General features: G+C 42.3%; 1 protein-coding gene across 3 annotated transcripts in view; it reads left to right on the plus strand.

Annotated features, from left to right (window-relative positions):
- Positions 1 to 215: 215 nt before the first annotated feature.
- The window catches only part of TAB3 (TGF-beta activated kinase 1 (MAP3K7) binding protein 3), an 88,266-nt gene continuing 74,453 nt past the window's right edge, over positions 216 to 14,028 (plus strand). For all 3 annotated transcript variants that reach the window (XM_081792653.1, XM_081792654.1, XM_081792656.1), the window contains exon 1: positions 216 to 678. The gene's annotated coding sequence lies outside the window, so the exon portion shown is untranslated. The remainder of the gene's footprint in view (positions 679 to 14,028) is intronic.

Genomic DNA, 14,028 nt, shown 5'->3' on the forward strand with positions numbered 1-14,028 from the left:
TAAGGGACACCTCCCACTTCCCAATCAGTCCTGCCCAACCCTTTCCCGGGTTTCATTTCTGGTTCCTCCGCCCACCCTTTCTCCGCCCCTTGCCTCTGGGAGGAAACAGGTAAAACACGGAGAACTGGGTCTTACTTCAGGAGCCGTTCTGAGCATGCGTCACTCCCCGTTCCGCGCAGCCGCAATAACTTCCGCTGTAACCGGTACCGCCCATTTTCGCTTTGGAGGAGCGTTTGCTCTGAGGGCAGCTGAGGCTGCCCTAATTGACCACCTTTCCTGTGGGCCCCCGCTCTCCAGTCGCTGTAGGAGAAGTCTCGCGAGATCGCCTTCGGCAGTCCCCGGCGGCGCCATCTTTGTGTCTGGCGAGCGACGGCACCCGACGAGAGTCCTGAAGCCGGCGGTTCGCTTGCCAAGCTCTCGCTGAGGCCGGATCCAGGAAATACGAGGCGGGCCTCGGTGGGAGGGACGCACGGAGGGAGGAGGGAGGGAAGGAAAGGGGGCGGCGGCGGCGGCGGCGGCGGCGGCGGCGGCGGCTCTCACCAGACCGGGCCCCGCACGGCGCGCACCCGAGGGGGGTCGGGCGGGGAGGCGGCGCCAGCCCGGACCCCCCCGCGGGAGCAGGCGGCGGGCGAGAAGGCGAGGCAGCGGCAGCAGCAGACAGGGAGCAGCGGCTGCCGGGTGAGTGTCCCCAAGAAGGGCCCGGCACCTGTCCCAGTCGGGGCGTCGGGGGTGGCCCCTGGGTCGTCTCGGTGACCCAGCGCCCGGGCGCTAGGTGTGCGCTCGAATGCGGGCGTCCCGGGGGCTCGGCTCGGCCTGGGGTTGCGGCGGACACCGGGAATTGCGGGGCTGCTGGAGGTCTGCGCAGGGCCTGGCGCGCCCGCCCCAGACGCCCTGGGAGGCCGAGGAGAGAGGGAGTGGCCGGGGGCCTTGCTTGGCCTTCGCCCCCCAAGCAGAGGGGATGATGTCCTTCCTCGCCGCACCCTGGACGTTGCGGAGAGTGAACGTCGGTGGACGGGCTTCAAGCCCCAGCAAGGCGTTTGCCGATGAGGACTAATCAGCATCAAGGTTGAGTCTCTTGAGGCTATCGAGAGATGTGGGGGAAGGTTAGTAGTAATAGTAATTGTTCTAAACGGGGGGTTGCAATTGGTGGCAGGTGTGGAGTAAGGCGAAAACCTGGTGTCCGTGTTTTGTTTTGTTTTGTTTTGTTTTGTTTTGTTTTAAAAAACAAAGATCGCACAAACAGTCCTCTGAGGTCCGACAACAGATTAGTTATTCCCGGTTGGAGTTGTGTAGTTTAGTCCTGTGTGCCAGCTCATTAAAAAGGGCGTAAGAAACAGGATTTGGGGCGTTGGGATGAGGGATAAGGTGGGTTATCAAGTAGGCTGCATATAAAGTCAAAAGTTCATAGTGTTGATAAAAAGCATTTTTGTCTTTACGGAAATTTAATTTATTGAAATTGCTTAAGAATACTTGTCACCTTTGGTCCAGACGGGTTGTCAGTTCCCTGTGTTCTTCAGTGACGTTTGTCAATCCGACAATAATTTTGGCATGCGATCTATTTAGTTCTGGTTTGTGAAAGAACAAGAATGAATGAGAACGAAGAACAATTTGACAAAGTTAGCTTCTTCTGCTCACTTTTTCATTTGAGGAGAATAAAGGGATTTATTTTTTTCTTTGCCTTCTAAACGTTTTGCAATCGTACACCAGAACGTTTGTAAGAAGAAACAAACGTGTCAATCAAGAAAAGGCTTTTGAGATGAGAGGTTAGCTTTTAACAGTATTATTAAAGGCATCGTCACCCATGGTAAATTTTGTGATGATGTGAAGAATGCAAGCAAATCCACGTACACATTTTCAAGCAGTGTCACATAGGAAGTTTTTCAACTTTAGTCCCCTAGCCCCATTTGCTTACCACTGGCTTAATCAAAGGAAAAGACTTCCGTGAAGGTAAATATTAAATATATGAGTTTCATCTTTATATTGGACAGAACATAATAATCTATGTTCTGTCACTGTGAATTTTCTTTCACATGTTGATTTGACACAGCCTTCTCAGTTACGTATATTTTTCATTGGCATATTCTGTGCAGCGTGTGTTGGAGCTAAGGAAGCTGGTATTGTGTATATTCAGGCACTGGGTTTGGTGGGTTACCTATAGCTCTCCTGTGCAGGTAACGTTATGCCTGTTGTACACATAACCACACTAACCTCTCGTATTCTTCAGTAATTTTCCTCAGGAGGTTATATAGCTGGAAAATTGCAGACCTAGAGCCCACATTCATGTGTGTCTGATTTTAGAATGTGGGCTTTTTCTACTATACCCTGCATAAGTGTGTGTGCTAAGTGATAAAAATTTCATGAAATGGAAATTTTTGCTACAAAGAAACCTTTCAGTTCTGTCGGTAATCTTGAAAGATTTCAGTGCTCTTGGTTGAAGATAATCTCAAGGTTTTTGGGGTTTTTTTTCCCTTCTTTTCAGACGTGTTCATTTTCTAGCCAGAGGTAACATTTTAACAGAAGTCTGCTGATCATTAAGGATTCCCAGTAGCCGGTAGTGACCTATGTGAAATTCAGATGTTTTCAGTAACTTTGCCTCTAGTTTCAGCATGCCAGGATACTTCAAAGATCAAATATTTCGTTTATTCTGGTCCTGCATAGTTTTGCAAATTACATTACTAAAATAAAATACCAACTATTTCTAGGGGTTTGAATTTGCTTTATCATAGCTTGGAGGTATATACACACACGCACCCACCCACCTACCTTCTCCAACAAGTGGAGTATCTGATAACAGGCGCTGTTTTTCTTCTCTTTAATTTAGTCCAGAGGTTTTGTGGGGTTTTTTTGTTTGTTTAAAAAAAATTTTTTTTTTAATGTTTATTTTTGAGACAGAGAGAGACAGAGCATGAACGGGGGAGGGTCAGAGAGAGAGGGAGACACAGAATCTGAAGCAGGCTCCAGGCTCTGAGCTGTCAGCACAGAGCCCGACGCGGGGCTCAAACTCACAGACCGTGAGATCATGACCTGAGCCAAAGTCGGACGCTCAACCGACTGAGCCACCCAGGCGCCCCAGTCCAGAGGTTTTGGATCCACTTTGTCGTTTGCAGAAAATATGGCAGCTATTCTGGGATCCAGTATGGTCTTCTGTGGGGTTAGGGGGTGAAAAATCTTCCCGGTTCCCAAGCAGTATCTGAGATGTCGGTGAAACAGCAGGAACATCTTGCCAGTGCATGGCCGATGGTCATTTTTGTCCTCTGATGGTCTCTGTTCTTGCATCTTTGATGTGCTGCTGAGTTTGCCTCCTGGCCATTATCTCTGCTCAGGAGAGATTTCAAGTGGAAGGGGAGCAGCTAAAATAACATGGGGGAAGGAGGATGCTAAGTGTCTGGCACTCATCCTCCAGCAGGTCATTTTGTTAGGTTTACCTCTTGAATTAATTATCCCTGGTTGGGAGTCATGGGAATGTGATTATGGAGTTGGGATTTACGGGGCCGTCCTTTAAGAAGTAACTTGTTTGGGGGGGGATCTGCGGTTAAGTAGCCTTGTCTGATGGAAACGTGGGCATTAGAGGCTGGTGGTAGAGTCTGAAGTCCTGTGCTCCTCAGGATGCATCTGTGTGTATGGGTTTGGAGCTTTGCTTGAAATAATAACTTTCAGTCCTGCCAGGCAGTGTTTGGTCTGAATGAGCAAGTTTTTCATTATAGTTATACTCCCAAGAAAGAGTTAACTATCCTTCCTTATTTGTGAAGGTAATTACTCATGATATTTGGGCTATTGGGGTGAAAAAGTTGACAAATGATAAAGTAACTGAATGCTCACTCAGGAAACAAGCCTTTTCTGAAATGATTTATATTGCCACTGTACAAAAAAAAAGCACCAGGAAATTATCTCATATGTATTTCGAAGTATATTTTCATATCGTCCACATAATAAACCTCAATCTATTACTATGGCCACAAATACTTGTTTATTTAAAAGTGAAATGGACCTGATGAAATGCTGGAAACTGTCAAAACGAATTAATCCTAAATATTTGAGAACGGTGATTATAGTTTAATTCGTTGGCAATTCTATTGACTTATTTGGCCCTCCTCCACCATCCCACTTCCTGTGCCAAATTTCCCTAGGTTCCTTCCTCTCTTTTTACTACTAGTTGTTCCTGCTGGTACCTGGGAGCCCTTAGCCCCCTTGGTTTTAATTGTCCCTGAAGTCGTTGGCAGAGTGGATGCTGACAAGGAGGAAAACAAAACTCCTCTAGGTCCACTCCCCTTCTCCGAATCCCTGTGCTCTATGGGATCAAGAGGACCTGGACAGGACCCCTTACCGAACCTCCTCCATCCTTTATTGAAAAGGAGAGTGAGAGTAGCCAGAGTGAGAGGGGCAGTGTCAAGATCTTTGCCACCGTTTCTCTTTTTCTTTTCCTTCCCTCTCTTAAGCACGAAGAAGGAAAGTTTGTGAAAGCTCATCTGCTCCAGGAGTGGGCCCTGCTCTCTTGTCCTCTTCTGTCACCCGCCCTGACCCTCACACTTTTCTCTTGCCCCTTTCTGCTGCCATCCCGCCCTTCATCCTGCTCTCCCAACTAGGTCCTCCCTTCCGTATCCCAGGATCTCCTCCCGCCGCAGCTCTGCCTTTTTGTCCTAACTCGGAAGCCTCGTGCACTGCCAACTGCCATCTTCCCTGCCTTTTCTCCTGCTCTGCCTTGATCGTGGAAGCCTGGGCCTGTGGTCCTGGGGCGGGGGGTGAAGAATTGGTTGCTACCGGAGGGCTGAGTGGGGCAGGAGTAGTTGGTTTTATTCTAAAGCCGATTGCAAAATGAGTTTTCCCAGAGAAGCGTTGCCCGTGCAGGTTTGGTATTTTATTATACTTCGGTAACCTTATGGGTGTTTTAGTTTTTGTGGACTGGTTTGGAATCCTGCCACAAAGACCTTTGTTTGCTGGGAAGTCAAGTTCTGAGATTCAAGTAGATGATTTAGGAAATCCGTGTGTGCTCCAGAGGTTGTTGGGGGTTGCGTGCTTTTTGTTAATTACTCAGTGGGATGGTATGGAGCACACCTTTTGGCTGTCCACAATTAGATGTGTTGTGCGGATCAGGTGGCTCTTCTGGGAGATAAACAGATAGCCTTTTTAGATGGTCAGTGAAGCAGTTTTGAAATATAGTGGTTCAGTCTATCCCAGGTTAATATTTGTTCTCAAAGCAGATGTTACAGTGTTGTGGAAAGAACAGAGTTTCGCTTTGTCATAAAAGCGTATCTTGTTCCCACTGTCTCTTGTTGCTGTTTTGAAACTTTTCAAGGGTATTTGAACTGTAGAAGTTATTTTAGACCCGTTTACTTAATGGTAAACCGGGACTGTGTTTGTTTTACCTGAAGGTTTTAAAATAAAGTTTTATTAGTCTGTTGTTGGAATTACATGCCGTTACCACTGTTTGCAGTGTTCGGACAAGTGAGGGATTTCGAAGTGTTAAAAGCAAAGCGGAATACATTTTAAATTTGTTCTGTATAAATGTGTTCAGTCTTGGCTTGGTTGAAAGATGTATTTCTACTGAAAGGCAAGATAGGTCTCTTTCTCTCTCTCTCTTTTTTTTTTTTTTTTTTTTTTTTCAAATCTCCAAATCACTCTTGTTTTAAAAATGGAGTAAGCACGCTTTATTTCAGAGTTTGCCAAATTATTTAATTATACCCAGAGCGCAGTGGTTAAAAACATCTCTGGGGTAAAATGCTCGAATGTTCAAATCTTACTTTTGACACTAGCTCTGTGATCTTAGGCAAGTTGCTTAATCACTGACCTGTTTCCTCATTTTTGAAATTGGGGTAGTGTAATATTTACCTCACAGGGTTTTTGTGAGGATGAAATGAGCCAGACAGAGGATGTATCGTGCATATTTACAACATAACTAGCAATGGTAAAGACTCAAGAAGAGTCAGTTTTTCGTAGTACACAGTCATCATCATTGTCGCTACTGCTATTACTAACTTCTGAGATGAGACCCCTTCTGTGCTGGATGTGGGTGAGTGAGGGAGAGGGAGAGAGAGAGAAAGAAAACATTTGTGTATTTGGTAGTAATTTTTAAAAATTATTTATTTTATAAAGTTAAAAAAATTTTTTTAATGTTCATTTATTTTTGAGAGAGAGAGACAGTGTGAGCAGGGGAGGGGCAGAGAGAGAGGGAGACGGAATCGGAAGCGGGCTCCGGGCTCGGAGCTGTCAGCACGGAGCCCGATGCGGGGCTCGAACTCACAGACCATGAGATCATGACCTGAGCCAAGGCCGGACGCCCAACAGACTGAGCCACCCAGGCGCCCCTTATTTGTTTCTTTTAGTGGGAGAGAGAGCGCGTGAGTATGGGAGAAGGGCAGAGGCAGAGAGAGAGAGAATCTTAAGCAGGCTCCATGCTCAGTGTGCAGCCTGACGCAGCGCTGGATCCCCTGTCCCTGGGGTCACATGAGACTTGAGCTGAAGTCAAGAGTCGGATGCTCAACCAACTGAGCCACCCAGGCGCCCCTGGGTAGTCCTTTTTAGCGCAAAGCTGATGGAGGGGGGCAGGGAGAGCAGCATATTAACTGCTGGATACATCCAAAATTGGCTGTAGTGTAGGAAATGCCTAAAATGTTGAGCTAATTTCTTTCAGTAACACCATTCCTATTATGTTAAGTATAAGAAACTGTGCCGCCTTGATATATGAGCAAAACTGGATTGTGTGAGTAACTGCAGTGTCTTTTATTAAAATTCATTTAATTATCTCGGCACCTATAAGGCCAAATTCTGTGTGGAGGGAGCCTCAGTTTCTAAATGGTCCAGAAATAATGTCACGTAAGGCCTTCAGATTCCCAGGCCAGTCTCACATATCTGAATTTGAAGACTGATAGTGGCATACAAACTAACTTCTTTGTAGAACAGTGTCTCAACAAGAGTCTGCATTGAGTGCAGGAGGTACTGTTAGATTATGAATACAGTCTTTAAGATGGGATGGGGGAGTCACATTCCTTCAGGATCCTAGCAAGGACTCCCAAGTCGTGGGCAGAGAGCTTGCTTCTCTAGTGGATGCAGAGGACGGGGTGAGTAGTGGGACCTAGTCTCTAGAAGGCCGAACTTTTTTCCTGGTGTGGGTCTTCAAAAGGCTGTTTAGTATAGTGGTTGCCCTCAAACCTCTGTTCCTTCACTTACAGAACTTCTCTCATCTGTAGATTGTACTTATTAGTACTGTACTGCCTACCTTATAGGTTCTTGGGAGGGTTCGGCGTGGTAATATATATAAAGCACTGAAAATACCAGCTAGCCCATAGGCCAGTGCACAAGTAATGTTACACGTATATTTATTATTAAGTGTTACTGTGTTACAGCCTCTAAAATACCCCTCTCTGCTTGGCTGTCCACTGCCTCTGTCTTCTATACTTAAATAGTATTGTTCCCCTTTTCCACTGAGAAATGGTTTCATAGCTTTTCATTTTCATACCTGCCTAATGTAAGCATCTTTTTTTTCTTTGAAGCTTTTCCAGGCTTTATTTAGTAATATTGGAAAAATAGGTAACACTTTTTTAAAAAGTCTTTTTTCATAAATGTGCCCATCTCACCTGTTTAGGCCTTGTGAAGATACTGACTGGATATTTTGATATTAGAATTGATGTAAAATTTCTCAACTTTTAGTAGTTTTTGCTGTCAAAATTTTCTTTTTCAGTAAGCTTTTTATTTTGAAATAACTTTAGATTTATGGAAAAGTTGCAAAGACGGCACAGAGTTTCCATATACCTTTTACCCAGGTATACGGAACCATGGTATATTTGTCAAAACTAAAGACATTAACATTGGTACATTTCTATCAACTAAACTGCAATTTTATTTGATTTCATTAGCTTTTCCAGTAATGTCCTTCTTCTGTGCCAGGATCCAATCCAGGATACCATGTTGCATTAGTTGTTAAGTCATTAGAAATTTTTTTTTTTTTTTTTAATGTTTATTTTTGAGAGAGAGAACCCACGAACTGCGAGATCACGACCTGAGCCGAAGCCGGAAGCTCAACCGACTGAGCCACCCAGGCTCCCCAATTGTTAAGTGATTTTTTTTTCCTTTTTCTTTCTTTCTTTTTTTTTTTTTTTTTTTTAACATTTATTTATTTTTCGAGAGACATAGAGAGACAGAGCACAAGTTAGGGAGGGGAGGAGAGAGAAGGAGGCACAGAATCCGAAGCAGGCTCCAGGCCCCGAGCTGTCAGCACAGAGCCCAAAGTGGGGCTGAGACTCACAAACCGCGAGATCATGACCTGAGCCGAAGTCGGCCGCTTAACCAACGGAGCCACCCAGGCACCCCTGTTAAGTCACTTTTAATGTTTGTATTTATATCATTAAGACCTCCCATTTCTTTAGTGAACAAGTGTCTGTGGCCCTAAAACCATGTTGTGTATTAAGTTTTCTGCAGATCTTTAGAAGGCCAGGCGTTTCCCTGGGGATTGCAAGTGTAGGGATACATCTTGGTGCTGAACTTTATAGTTTGAAATAAAAAGAGAGAGTCCGATGATAGTGGAAAGAATGCTATGGAGATAGAGTGGAGACCAAAGCATGTATAGAATTTAAAAATATGTTTTTACAGGACTAAATGGGTTGTTGTATGCGTACACTTTTGATGGAGTTAGTTTCACAATGACAAGCCATTCTTTTCCAGCTGCTAAAGTTGGGGTGCCTCGGTGGTTCATTCGGTTCAGCGTCCAACTCTTGAATTTGGCTCATCATCCCAAGGTGGTAGGATCGAACCCCATGTCAGGATCCTGGTTGAAATTCTCTCTCTCTCTCTTTTTCTCTTTTTCTTTCTCTATTTCTCTGCCCCTCCCTGCTCATGTTCTCTCTCTCTCTCTCTGTAAAATAAAAAAATTTTAAAAATGTTAAAGTTACATAGAAAGCATACTTTCTTCATATTGGATATAGAAGTTAACTGGAATGAATTGTAGAAGTTAATTTTTTAAAACTGATTTAATAAGAAAATTAATATTAAGTTAGTACAAAAATGTATTGTCACAGATTTAGCACTTTTTTTTTTTCCACTGTGTACTGATTTCAGGTTATGATCATTATTGGTTCTTTTGGTCTTTTTCAGGGACACTTTATGCTATAGGTGCCATTGTCATTGTAAATGACGACGCATGCCACACAGAGTTATTTAGTGTAAACAGAAAGTTATCGGTTGGTTGCACATCGTGAACTTTACTTTTAGAAAGTCTTATCTTTTCTGCTCCAGAAATAGCTTTTGGCTATAAGTCTTGGATGGCACAGAAATTAATTTTGAGTTGGTAACACTTGGCTGAAAATGTTTAAATTGAATATAGCCTTATTGAGGGACACTGCCAGTAAACAAATTCTCTTGCTGGGTGGCAGTCCTCTAGAACTTAAAGAAATTGGGAGAGTGATGAACTTAATTAAATAACTTTGTTTTTACTTAGGGAGAGCTGCTTATGACCTTGGACAAATCGCCCGACTCAAAGGAGTTTGTTTTCTTCATTTATAAAATTAGGAGATTTGACTATAGGTGTGAGTCTGTTAGTTGATTTCTAACATTTGAAAGACCTTCTTACTTAATAAAAATATCAAGTGGCTTGTCTTAGATCTGTATGAACCAATACTACTCACTAAGTCTAGATATAAATCAATTTATCTTTTTGGATTTGAGTAGTATCAAACCAATTTTACTGTAAGTTTGAGAGTTCCTAGCTGGTTTGGCACCTCTGTGAATACTTTTTGCTAGTTAGCATGTTGTCTGATACCTGCTTTTTAAGTTCTTGTTAGTTATTTGATTTCTTTGCCCTGAAGCAGTGAACTTCAGACTTTTTTACTCCCCCATCCTTTAACAGATTTTGAAAAATAAGTACTCCTTCATACTTAAAAAAGAACTTATTAAAAGTTCACTAAATGTGCAGAAAGCATATGTCAGTGGTAAACAGCTCAGTGAATTTTTACCGAGCACACTTTTGTCCCAGATCAAGAAAGTGAACATTATCAGTCATGTAGAAGCTCCTATGTGTGCCTGTCTGATCACTTACTACCCTACACCCCCAGTCATTTCCCTGACTTTTTTTTTTTTAAATAACCGGAAGTTTGTACCTTTTACTTTCCTTCACCATTTTCCTGACATTTAACATCATATAGTTTTGCCTACTTTTGTGCTTCATATAAATGAAATCCTCGTATACTCTTGGGCAACATTATGAATGTGGGACTTATTTATATATTGTGTATAGTTGTATACTGTTTCTTCTCAGAGAGTGTGATAAGATTGGTTTTATTTCTTCTTTAAAGTTATGGTAGAAATGAGTCCTGAAGCCATTTAGACCTAGAGTTTGCTTTGTCAGAAAGGTTTTAAGTACAGATTGAATTTTTAAAGTAGTAGTAGTATACTTCAGGGTTTTTTTGTTTTTTTGTTTTTTTTAATTGAGGTATAAACATAACCTATAACATACCAGTTATTTATTTATTTATTTATTTATTAAAAAAAATTAATGTTTACTTTTGAGAGAGAGAGAGACATTGCGTGAGCGGGGGAGGTGCAGAGAGAGGGAGACCCAGAATCCGAAGCAGGCTCCAGGCTCTGAGCTGTCAGCTGAGAGCCCGGTGTGGGGCTTGAACTCACGAACCCTGAGAACATGACCTGTGCCAAAGTCAGACGCTTAACCGACTGAGCCATCCAGGCGCCCCGTATAACATACCAGTTTAGTTCCAGGCCCACAACACAATGATTCCATATTTGTATATATTGCAAAATGTTCACCACAATAAGTTTAGCTAACATCTGTCACCGTACATAGTTATTACTCTAATTTTTTTCTTTTGATGAAGACTTTTTTTCAAAAATCTTTATTTATTTTTGAGAGAGAGAGACTGACTGAGGCCACAGGCAGGGGAGGTGCAGAGTGAGAGGGAGACACGGAATCTGAAGCAGGCTCCAGGCTCCGAGCTGTCAGCACAGAGCCAGATGCGGGGCTCAAACCCACAAACCATGAGATAATGACCCGAGTTGAAGTGGACATTGTAACTCACTGAGCCACCCAGGTGCTCCACTTTTGATGAAGACTTTTCAGATTTACAGTCTTAGTAACTTTCACGTGTACATTACTGTATTATTAACTATCGTTGCCATGATGTACATTACACCCCCAGGACTCATTTATTTTATAACTGGAATTTTGTACCTTTAACCTCCTTCATCCATTTGCCTACCTCTACTTGCTGTATGTGGCAGCCTCTAATCTAATCTGTTCTCTGTATCACTGAGTTTTGGTTTTTTTTTTAAGATTTTACATATAAGTGAGATCATATGGTATTTTACTTTCTTTCTTGGCTATTGTAAATAATGCTGCAGTGAATACGGGAGTTAGTGTTTTTTCTATTTTTGGGTAAATACCCAGAAGTGGAATTGCTGGATCATATGATCGTTCTATTTTTAAGTTATTGAGAAACCTCCAACCTCTTTTCCATAGTGGCTGCTCCATTTGCATTCCCACCAACAGTAGATAGGGTTCCATTTTCTCCACATCCTTGCCAGCACTTGTTATTTCTTGTTTGTTTTTTTTTTTTGATATTAGCCATTCTTTTTTTATTTTTTAATGTTTATTTATTCAGTATTTATTTTGAAAAAAATTTTTTTAACATTTATTTATTTTTGAGAGTGAGAGAGACAGAGCATGAGCGGGGAAGGGTCAGAGAGAGGGAGACACAGAATCTGAAGCTTGCTCCGGGCTCTGAGCTGTCAGCGCAGAGCCCGACGCAGGGCTTGAACTCAGGAGCCGTGAGATCATGACCTGAGTCGAAGTCAAATGCCCAACCGACTGAGCCACCCAGGCGCCCCTATTTAGTATTTATTTTGAAAAAGAGAGAGAGAGAGAGAGAGAGAGAGAGAGAAAGAGAGAGAGAGAATCCCAAGCAGGCTCTGCGCTGTCAGCGCCCAGAGCCTGACATGGGACTTGATCTCATGAACCACAAGATCATCACCTGAGCCAAAATCAAGAGTTGGATGCTTAACCAACTGAGCCACCCAGACACCCCAACATTAGGCATTGTGACAGGTGTGAGATGTTATCTCATTGTGGGGTTTTTTTCCACTTTTTTCTTTTTTTGAAGTAACCTCTGTGCCCAATGTGGGTATCAAACTCATGACCCTGAGATCAAGAGCCACGTGCTCTACCAACTGAGCCAACTTGGTACTCCTCATTGTGCTTTTGATTTGCATTTCCCTGATCATTAGTGATGTTGAGCATCTTTTCATGTAGCTTTTGGCCATCTGCATGCCTTGTTTAGAAAACTGACTATTCAGAACTTCTGCCCATTTTTAAATTAGGTTGTTTGTTTTTTTACTGTTGAGTTGGAGGAGTTCTTCTCAGAGATCTGATTTGCAAATATTTTCTCCCTTTCAGTAGGTTGTCTTTTCATTTTTGTTGATGATTTCCTTTGCTCTGCAGCAGCCTTTTAGTTAGGTGTAGTCCCACTTGTTTGCTTTGCTTTTTGTTGCCTTTGCTTTTGGAGCCAGATTGAGAAAAATCATCACCAAGACTGATGTCAAGCTTATTACTGCCTATGTTCTCTTCTAGAAGTTTTATGGTTTCGTGTGTTATATGTTCAAGTCTTTAATCCATTTTGAGTTCATTTTTGCATATGGGGTAAGATAGTGATCCAGTTTCATTCTTTGCCTGTAGCTGTCCAGTTTTCCTGACAGACGTTATATTTTTAAAAATTTTTAAAAGTGTTTATTTTTGAGAGAGAGAGAGAGACAGACAGAGCATGAGCGGGGGAGGGACAGAGAGAGACAGAGACACAGAATGTGAAGCAGTCTTCAGGCTCTGAGCTGTTAGCGCAGAGCCCGATGTGGGGCTCAAACTCGCTAACCGTGGGATCATGACCTGAGCTGAAGTTGGACACTTAACTGACTGAGCCACTCAGGTGCCCCATTCTTTTTTCTTTTCTTAATTTTTCTTTTCATATTTGTTTATTTTTGAGAGAGAGAGAGACAGAGTGTGAGCAGGGAAGGGGCAGAGAGAGGGAGACAGAATCTGAAGCAACCTGCCAAGAGATTATCAAAGAGACTCTCCTTCCTTCCCTGTGTGTTCTTGGCTCCCTTGTCATAAATTAATTGACCATATATGCTTCAGTTTATTTCTCAGCTGTCTGTTCTGTTGGTCTGTGTGTTTGTTTTTATGCCAATACCATACTGTTTTGATGATTATAGCTTTGTAATATAGCTTGAAATCCTGGAGTTTGATGCCTTCAGCCTTGTTCCTTTTTCTCAAGGTTGCTTTGGCCATTTTGGGGTCCTTTTGAGGTCAGTCCTACACATTTTAGGATTGTTCTATTTGTATGAAAACTGCCATTGGTATTTTGATAGGGATTGCATTGACTCTGTAGATTGCTTTGGATGGTTATGGACATTTTCACAATATTCTTCCGATCTATGAGCGTGGAATATCTTCCCGTTTATTTGTGTCTTCCCTTTCTTTCATCAGTGTCTTATAATTTTCAGTGTACAGGCAGGTCTTTCACCTCTTTAAATTTTTTCCTACATGTTTTATTCTTTTTGATGTAATTGTAAATCAGATTGTTTTCTTAATTTCTCTTATAGTTTGTTATTAGTTAATAGAAATGCAACAGATTTCCGTGTATTGATTTTGTTTTCTGCAAGTACTGAATTCATTCATTAGTTCTAACAATTTTTTGGTGGAGTCTTTAGGGTTTTCTCTACATAATATCATGTCATCTGCAGATAGTGACACGTTTTTACTTTTTCCTTAACAATTTGAATGCTTTTTATTTTTTTCTTGCTTAATTGCTCTGCTAAGATTTCTGATACTATGTTGAATCAAAGTGGTGAGAGTGGGCATCTTGTGTTGTTCCTGATCTTAGAGGAGAAGCTTTGAGCTATTTACCGTTGGAGTATGATATTAGCTGAGAGCTTGTCATACATGTCCTTTGTTATATTGAGGTGTGTTCCCTTTATACCCACTTTGCTCAGAGTTTTTATCATAAAAGGATGTTGAATTTTTTTTTTGCACCTATTGGG

Source organism: Panthera onca, chromosome X, assembly GCF_046562875.1.
Source record: "Panthera onca isolate mPanOnc1 chromosome X, mPanOnc1 haplotype 2, whole genome shotgun sequence".
Taxonomy (NCBI): domain Eukaryota; kingdom Metazoa; phylum Chordata; class Mammalia; order Carnivora; family Felidae; genus Panthera; species Panthera onca.